At 38.6% G+C, this 8,265-nt stretch overlaps 1 long non-coding RNA gene across 2 annotated transcripts; it reads right to left on the bottom strand.

Moving 5' to 3' along the window:
* Nucleotides 1-1,655: 1,655 nt before the first annotated feature.
* LOC125744622 (uncharacterized) lies at nt 1,656-6,109 on the bottom strand. Of its 2 annotated transcripts, XR_007398460.1 has the most exons (5): nt 5,990-6,109; nt 5,720-5,852; nt 4,955-5,150; nt 3,581-4,762; nt 1,656-2,233 (listed from the first exon to the last, which is right to left on the bottom strand). It is a non-coding gene; the product is annotated as an uncharacterized LOC125744622 (long non-coding RNA). The 2 variants fall into 2 exon arrangements; XR_007398459.1 differs by having other exon boundaries at nt 5,720-6,099.
* Nucleotides 6,110-8,265: the final 2,156 nt, after the last annotated feature.

Genomic DNA, 8,265 nt, shown 5'->3' with positions numbered 1-8,265 from the left:
CAGGAAGCGATCGATCATATTGTGCCCATCATGCTAAAGGAGATACTGGGATGTCACTTTAGCACAGCCAGTCCCATCTAACTGCATGACCTTCTCTTTTATGAAGATGGCATCAAAAGCCTTTTACAAACACACTACAAAGCAGGTCATTCATTTCCACTATGAGGGGATCCCAGGACCCTACATAAATCATGCACATTTATTTGAAAGTTAAAAAAAATTAAAGTTAATGTGTGATAATAGGTCATTTGAGCATCTAGCCCAGCATAGTGCACTTAACTTGATAAAATTCCATTTTGCCACAATGGGTTTTACCGTTTGAAAAAGATCAGTCATATACTTTTTGCTTTATTGCGTTAACAAGATAAGTGTCTGCAGAGATAGACCAATGGCAGAACCATATTTTTCCCTTGTGCAGCAGTACAACTTGATACGCAAAGTTATTCTTTGCAGATTCCATTTTAAATAGGACATGCTGCACATACTTTATGCTACATTATTGCTTCTGAACAGGGAATAGCAATGTTTCCTAATGCCTCACGGGTTAGAGGATTGAGTCTCACCTCCCTTCTGTTTGTGGGTTTTCACTTGCAATCTAAATATATGCGGCTTGGTGTTTCAGACTAAACTGCAAGTACTGTGTGTACCTGCTCTGCGATACACTGGCATCATATCCAGGGTCCCTATGCTGTTGCAAAGCAGTTAACAGAGAATCTAACAACAGTACTCATTACAAGTACAGAACAGGTTAGGGGAACAATAAATGCGTAGTAAGTACTTGCTGCACTAGAGTTTACAGCAGATTTATTTTTCCATATATTCAGGATTGCAACACACTCACACTTTCAGACTCTCACGCTCACACAAGAAATCTCACGGCAAATCTACATTATTCCACTATATGCCTAAAATCAGCTGCATCAAAAGCACTGGGGAGTTTGCAAACCCTGCAGACTAATTGCAAGGGAATAAAAAAACTTACAGACATGTAAATGTGTGAGCAGACTTGTCTCGAACTGAAAATCTCATGTCAGCTAGGTGACCATAGTTGGCAATGCTGCATTTGAAAGCTGCAATGATTGGTGTACTTTCATGGATACTTGATCACTTCAAGCTCTCACTTAACTGAAAAAATAGTACTTAATAATTAAAATCTTGCTCAAATTAGGTGCTGTGCAGGAACTGATATTTTAACAGAATTATACCTCAATGTCCTAATTTGGTTTGTCATCCACTGCAGAGTAAAAGGTGTATTTTAGGAAGACGTGTTCAGATTAAACATGTACTTACTGCAAAACCCAGAAAAACAATGGCTAAGCTTCTTACTCTTTCACTTGCCTCTTTCCTACTGAAGGATTAAAAAAAAAAACTTGCAACTTAAGTCAATTCAAATTTTGTAAGAAAAACCTTCATGAAGGAACTATAGACTGTCATATTTACAGAAATGTTATCAATTTGCAAATGTTAGCTTACCATAAAATATATTCCAGACCACATAAAGAACTATTTGTATGAGATAAGTTACGAGTTGATGTATTTCCTTCACGTGGAGATGGTGGTAGCATTTGTGCTCATTGGTGTATATAACAAGTGTATTATCCACAAATATTTTAGAACATCTAGGATTTAACCTGAAAAATAAACTCATCCAAATGAGTGGTTTATAGTTTAATTCTTCAGGATGCAATGTTTGATATAAAAAGGTCATTGGTTCAAATCTCATGGTCAGCAGAGTTGACGCCACATTTGGGCTCCTGAACAAGGTCCTCAAGTTCAACTACTTCAGGGCCTGGCTGACCTTGCTTTCCTGGATAAAAGCACTGGCTAAATAAATGATTGTAATAAATTACAAATCAAGCTAAATATTTATTGGATATGTAAGCGAATGAGCTGAGATTTTATTAGTCATTTCCTTAGGAGCTACACAATTCCCAAAGTTCTCACAGTGGGGTCTGCATTTTTCAAAGAAAGGTGTAGAAGTATCACAGGAAGACTTCTGGCAAAATGTCAACAAGTTATAATATTTCAGGTTTCAACAATGCCAGAGGAACATAGAGAACAAGCAGTCTTTTTTTCTGTGCAGGTTAAACACTCATAGGTACATACAAAAAAGGTAAGAAAATGTTTCTTTTGAAAAAGATCAGGTACTTTGCTCACTCCAGGCCCTTCTGGCTACTGACTCAGGCTCCGAACGGTAAGACGTCTAACAGGATGCTGCCCTCGGAGGAGGTTCCTGCAAGACAGCAGCCACACTTGGTTACGTCCCCATTATGAGAGCCTCTATTGCCCAAAATTCATATTTCAACACCACACAGTCGTGTAATAATATCTTTTTGGGGACCGCGCATTCATTTCTATGGGAAGCACGCTAATGCTAACTATGACACCCAGTCCTAACCATAACCATAAGTAACCAAACAAGATGCGAGAGTTTTTGCATTTTTAGGTTTTTCATCGCAGTCACGGATTTAAAAAAAATAGAGGTATACCTGGGCCTCACACACATTATCAAGCTGTCTTACACACACACAAAAAACAATCAAAAGGGCATGTGCAAGACAGTTCCATAGTGTATGCGAAAGGTTTGATATTAAGTGTCATAGTTTGATGGAAACAGAAGCCTGACTGCCCTGGAGCTATTCCTCTTAAATGCTGAAACCCTCGTCTTATGGCAAGTAGTTAGTATCACAGTTTGTACAACAGCCCATTAACGTTATGTAATAATAACCTTAATGGGATATTGTATGATTCCGACTCCATGAAGCGAAATATTCTAAATTTTAAGAGCGCCACCAGTGAACTTAACAGGTCTTTCCTGCCGTCTAGAGCCTTAAACTACACCCCATTAAACACTCCCACAAAAGCAATAACCAGGTGATACTCTTAATTACTCATAGAGTGCTGCAATCAGGTGAATCCCCAAACTCTGCAGAAACTTCTGAAGGACCGAAGCCAGCCAGAGTTCAAGCTGCGATTCGAGCAGATGGACTACATACTGAGACATTCTGGCTTCCGTAAATACCCACATTTGTACAGTAGGGGAGGGCTTTGGCACTGACAACATTCCTAAGAGTGTTATAAGCAGTGAATTTTAATGAAAAGGCTCTAAGCCAATCAGAATTCAAATGGCTTCTGTTTCAATCAAAATCTCACGCACACTATCAAACTCCAACACTAAATATCTCGCACCTGCAAGTTTAACAGTGTGAGAAGAATGTGTCTGAGTTTGGCAATGTTTGAACAAGAGTTTGGTAATGTATGTAAGAATTATGATTTTTTTGCCTAAAGCGCTTCTCATACTCACTAGGCACTAAAACATTTGCCTTCTCCAGCATCAGGACCACTGTAAGATTAGCACCACCTGCTGTTTAAATACTATTACAAATTACTATAATGCTGAACCAAAGGGTTAAAAAAAAGATCATGTGGTGCAGAATTATTTGGTCAATTACATTTTTTATTTAATGTAATTCACACAATATTAGTATATTTGCACCCATTTTCATCGAACTAGATGAAGCAATCTGATTAAGTAACACCCAGTATATACGTAAACGAGGCCGAGGACATTGACTCTTACCTGGGAAAGGAGGTCCCACTGCTAATAGCAGAAAAGCTTGATGAAGAAACCATATTTCCTGCAGCTTGCTGAGGTAAAAAGCGGCTATGATGCTCAGTTACTAGGTACCACCTTGCAAAAGACCGAATGAGGAAGCTCTACTGTGCTACATGGATGAGGAGGAGCGAGGATTCAACCGCCTTGGGCTTCACTGTGCCTTCATTGCTGGCAGCAGAACACGACAAGGCCTCATTGGAGACACCTCTCGTAAACTCTCCCAGATCCTTGCCACCATGAACGGTTTGCACATCTTCTGAAAACACCTAGAATGCAATTCTCACTATTTAACCATATAAACACCGCTCTCCATTATTCTACTCCAACTGGGCCAAAGTCTGGGCATTAAGAGAAGTCATCACAGACACACTAGTGCTGGACTCTTTGCTCGTCACTATTTCACAATTTGTGAAGGAGCCGACAGCAGGACAGCAGAAAATTGTCTCTCAAGTTGTTGAGCTAGTTTCTAGTCTCTTCCATGGAAGTTTCAGGGTGTGTAAAAATCCCGTTTTGCATGAACAGAATGATATTCTGGCTGGTGATTGTATTGATTCCTTAAGAGTAGCATGAAGAAAGCCACCACAATGTAGCGTACTGCTAGAAACTGCATGAGAATAGACACGGGAGATGTGGTCAACAGTACTCACATCAGGAAACGACATGCTATTGTGCTCTGCTATTGTGTCCAAAGCAAAAAATACATCAGATGTTTATTCCTTGTGATCCTTGCCACTTTTTGCATGCAAATATTTATCAGCTTCATCAATTCAATCACATTAAACAGAATGGTGATGCAGGTCAATCAGCTGTAGCTGTTTGATTAAGCATTGTTTGTTTTCTCCGTTTCCTAAGGCCTGCCACAATCGAAGCTAACTGGGACACCTTCTTTTTCAGCCGGGCTGACTCTTTCCGTTCATTACTCAGCTTTTTTTGATAAATGTCCAGCTGCTCATTCAAAATATCCAGTTTTTGCTTTAATTGCCGAGATGACTCCAGAACTGCATAATTGTGCTCATTCACAACCATTTTTTTGAAAATAGTAGGCACCGTATGTCCACTAACAGTAGTTACCGATGGGCTTTTAAAAGACATTGTTGGTGTTGCTGTAATTACTGGTCTCTTTGGGGGCTTTCGACCAAGAGATTTCTGAAATCACAAAAAAATATATATAGATATAATGTATATGAAGAATCTGATTCATCTGAATCAAAATCTTTAGGCGGAAAATACTGTAAAAGACACGTAATTGCTTAAAAATTGTGTATTTTATTGCAATAAAGACAAAAATTGCCAATATACTGTATGCTCCTAACGTGCCATGAACATTTGAATAAGTACCTTTTGTAGATGAGCAGGGAAGGAGAATATAGTGGGCACAGCTGAGGGTGTGAGACGCACTGTTAATCCACTTCTGTCAAAGCAGTCCTCCTGGAAGTGACTGGAGCACAGAAGTGACCGTTTCGATGGCATCCACTTATCCCACTTCATATTTATAACCCACTGCCGTAGCCTTTTGGGGTCACTTGCTGGAAACCTTTAGCCAAAAACAGCATATACGGGTATTCAAATGTTGGACGGCAGTTTCACATAGTTGTAAATTCACGTTTGCAACAGTCAAAGGCATAGGGTGAGATAGCATTTTTGCAAGAGTTGCATTACCCAAGGTAAACAAATGTGCCGAAAAACATTAATTTGAAGGTTTTAAAATAAAGAGCAGATGAGATTTAAGTATACATCTAGCATTTATTATAAATGATTTGCAAAAAAAACAGGAATGTGACCTTTATGCTGTGAAAGTTGGTGTGACTGTCCCATTTCAGTAATGATGTAATACTGATTGTTGAGTCTTCATAAAATAATAATAACAACAGCGATAATAAAGAGAAAAAAATATTGCTCAAGAATCGTGTAAGAAAATCGCGATCTCAATTCAACCCAGAAAAAACTGACGTTATATTTTACCCAGAACTGCCCAACCCTTGTGCTGTCACTGACTTGCAAGTTTGGGATCCAAGTCAACAATGTAAAAGAACGATTCATAAAAACCGGGGGACAATGGAGAAGAGGAAACAAAGCTTCACTTGTTGATTTAAACAACTTTACCTGTGAAATGTGAGGCCTTTCTTCTTGGCATCTTCGGAACGGTTTCTACACCGATACGCAGAACACGAAGGCATTCTGGCATGTTTAGTTAAACAGCTGTTACTGAAAAATCAATATGTGGAGCTTATTTACCCTACAAGCAGAAGAACGCACAAGATTCTTAATATCAACAAAGGCCGCGTCTGTTTTTCAACGGTATAGACAGTAAAATGTAGCTTTTATATTTTTCCAAAAATTTCTTTAGGTGCATTGTAATTATTAAGTACCCACGTTTTTAACTGAATAATGCAGTTTCAAGTTTCAAGTCCGCAGTATTTGTTCTAGCGGGAACATCCAAGATACAGCCAATCCACATCGCAGATCGCAAAATTTCCGGAATCACAAACTTCCGTCGCTTCTCTAGTACGTCATACAATCGCGACACAGATATAGGTTGTAGTTTGCAGGTCAAAAGTTTGTGGTTACAGACTATTGAAGTAAACACATATTAAAGTAATCGTGAACTCGCCGTTTAGCTCTCCCGTTGTCTAGCTACATGCTGTATTGTTGGGAAACGTTTGATAAGTAGTTAAATTGAAAAAAAATAATATAGCCCTAGTCAGAGTCAAATAGAAGAATTTGGAGCACTGAAGCTTTCCAGGCAATTGTGTAGAAAAGTCTTTCGTTTCTAAAGGCTTCGAATGGTCATAGAATAACCTATTGGTCAAAAAAACCAAGCAGGAAATTATACATACTGTAGGTCAATGTACACCACTCTGTCAAACCTGTGTAATTCTCAGTAAACATTGTAATGTAGATTCAATATTTTGTGTCATTTGCAACCCTACATTTGTTTTGTTTCTGTTTATTTCTGTTTAAAATGTCTTTTATTTTATTTAGTTTTTTGATTATGTATATTTCACATCTCAGAACTATAAATATATCGTATTAAGAAACTGGATGAGTTAACAGATAATAAGGATAAACAGAAGAAGCCATATGCCCTTTGTCCCCACCAAATGTCCCCACAATGTGACAAAAACCTGTTATTTTGGATTTTTTTCGGTCTCCACAAGGGGAAACTTAATGATACAGCTGTATTTTTTTTTAAAATAAATCTTGTATCTTGTACCACCAGATGGCAGTATAGGCCTTTGACTTCCCAAGAAAAATGGGCATAGCATTATGCCTGTAACACACTTAAATCTGTAAACTCAGTTACACTTCTTATTCAAAAACACTCCGCAGCATCAAATGCCTGCAGCATTCGGTTTGATTTCGATTTCTTTGTACTCATGCACAATTTTCAGTTCACTGTAAGTGTATGAATGTCTTGCAACAGAGCGGTGTTACAGGCCGGAAGTAAATGATTGTAGTGTGTGTGTGTGTGTGTGTGTGTGTTGGGGGGGGGGGGTCATATATACATTACATTGTGGAGACCAAATGTCCTCGCCATTTGATAAAAAAAACCTGTTGTTTTGGTGAGGGAAACTCAATTATATAAAAATCTGTGACTGTAAAAAAATGCCATAAATCTTGTATTTTATTTGGTTTTTTTATGGTCAAGGTTGGGGCTGGGTAAGGGTTAAGGTCGTCATTACTGGGAATAAGGTTATGTCCATTGAAATGAATGGAGACTCCCCACAGAGTGTATCAACGTTTTTATCCATCATTTTTACCTAAAATAATTATATTTCTGTTCAACTACACAAAACCATTCATAGATTTTGAGACATGCTTAGTTTTTGCCCAACTAGTCTGTGATTTAGGCAGAGAGGTGGGCAGCTGTGCTCCAAGGGAACTTATTTGAAGTTCCTATAAACAGATGTGCTCTTCCTTTCATTTTATCAAATGAAATTCTCTCCATATGGAGTACAATGAATGTGCAGTGCTACTCATTTAAATTACAGTGCAGGAAAGCAATATGTAGGGGCAGGCCCTTAACGTGGAACCCCGTGTGAGCTATGAGTCATGAATGCAAAAAAAAATATATAATAACACCAAAGTGGTTGTCAGGAGGTGGGGAGATGAAACAAGCACTGAAATGTAATTGAAATTCATGCTCATAATGAGGGAACACAAAGGAATACCTTCAACTTGAGATATAGCTCTGTTATTTTCCACCAAAAAAATCTGGTTTGAGGGGATATCATTGTCAGGCATGTTTCAGTCAGTCCGTTACCCTCTGCCGTCACTGTCGTTCTCTGTCAGTGTCTGTCCAGGCCCCTTTTCTCCAGGAAAACCTTCTTCCACCACTTTGTTCCTTCCATTTTCATGGTTGTTTCTCTGCCTGAAAAGTCAGTTTTCACTCCACAGAAGCTGTATCTGCTAGAAGGTCAGGCACTCTGGAGCAGTGGAGATGGGGCTTCTGCTTTTATCTCTTTTTTCTCCTTTTTTGGGGGCTTCAATGCCAAACGCTGAAGAAAAAAAAGCAGGTATGAATCTTGTAGAAAATATTTTGTGATCATCGAATGTTAATGGTCATAATGGCAAGTCTTCCTTTTGCGGCCATAATATAAATCTCGGTGGCCTCAATGATTCTGATTTTCTAATTAAATTTTCTCGTG

Source organism: Brienomyrus brachyistius, chromosome 6 (genome assembly GCF_023856365.1).
Source record: "Brienomyrus brachyistius isolate T26 chromosome 6, BBRACH_0.4, whole genome shotgun sequence".
NCBI classification, from domain to species: domain Eukaryota; kingdom Metazoa; phylum Chordata; class Actinopteri; order Osteoglossiformes; family Mormyridae; genus Brienomyrus; species Brienomyrus brachyistius.
Note: the sequence above shows the minus strand (reverse complement) of the source record. Positions and strands in the feature narration are given on the sequence as shown.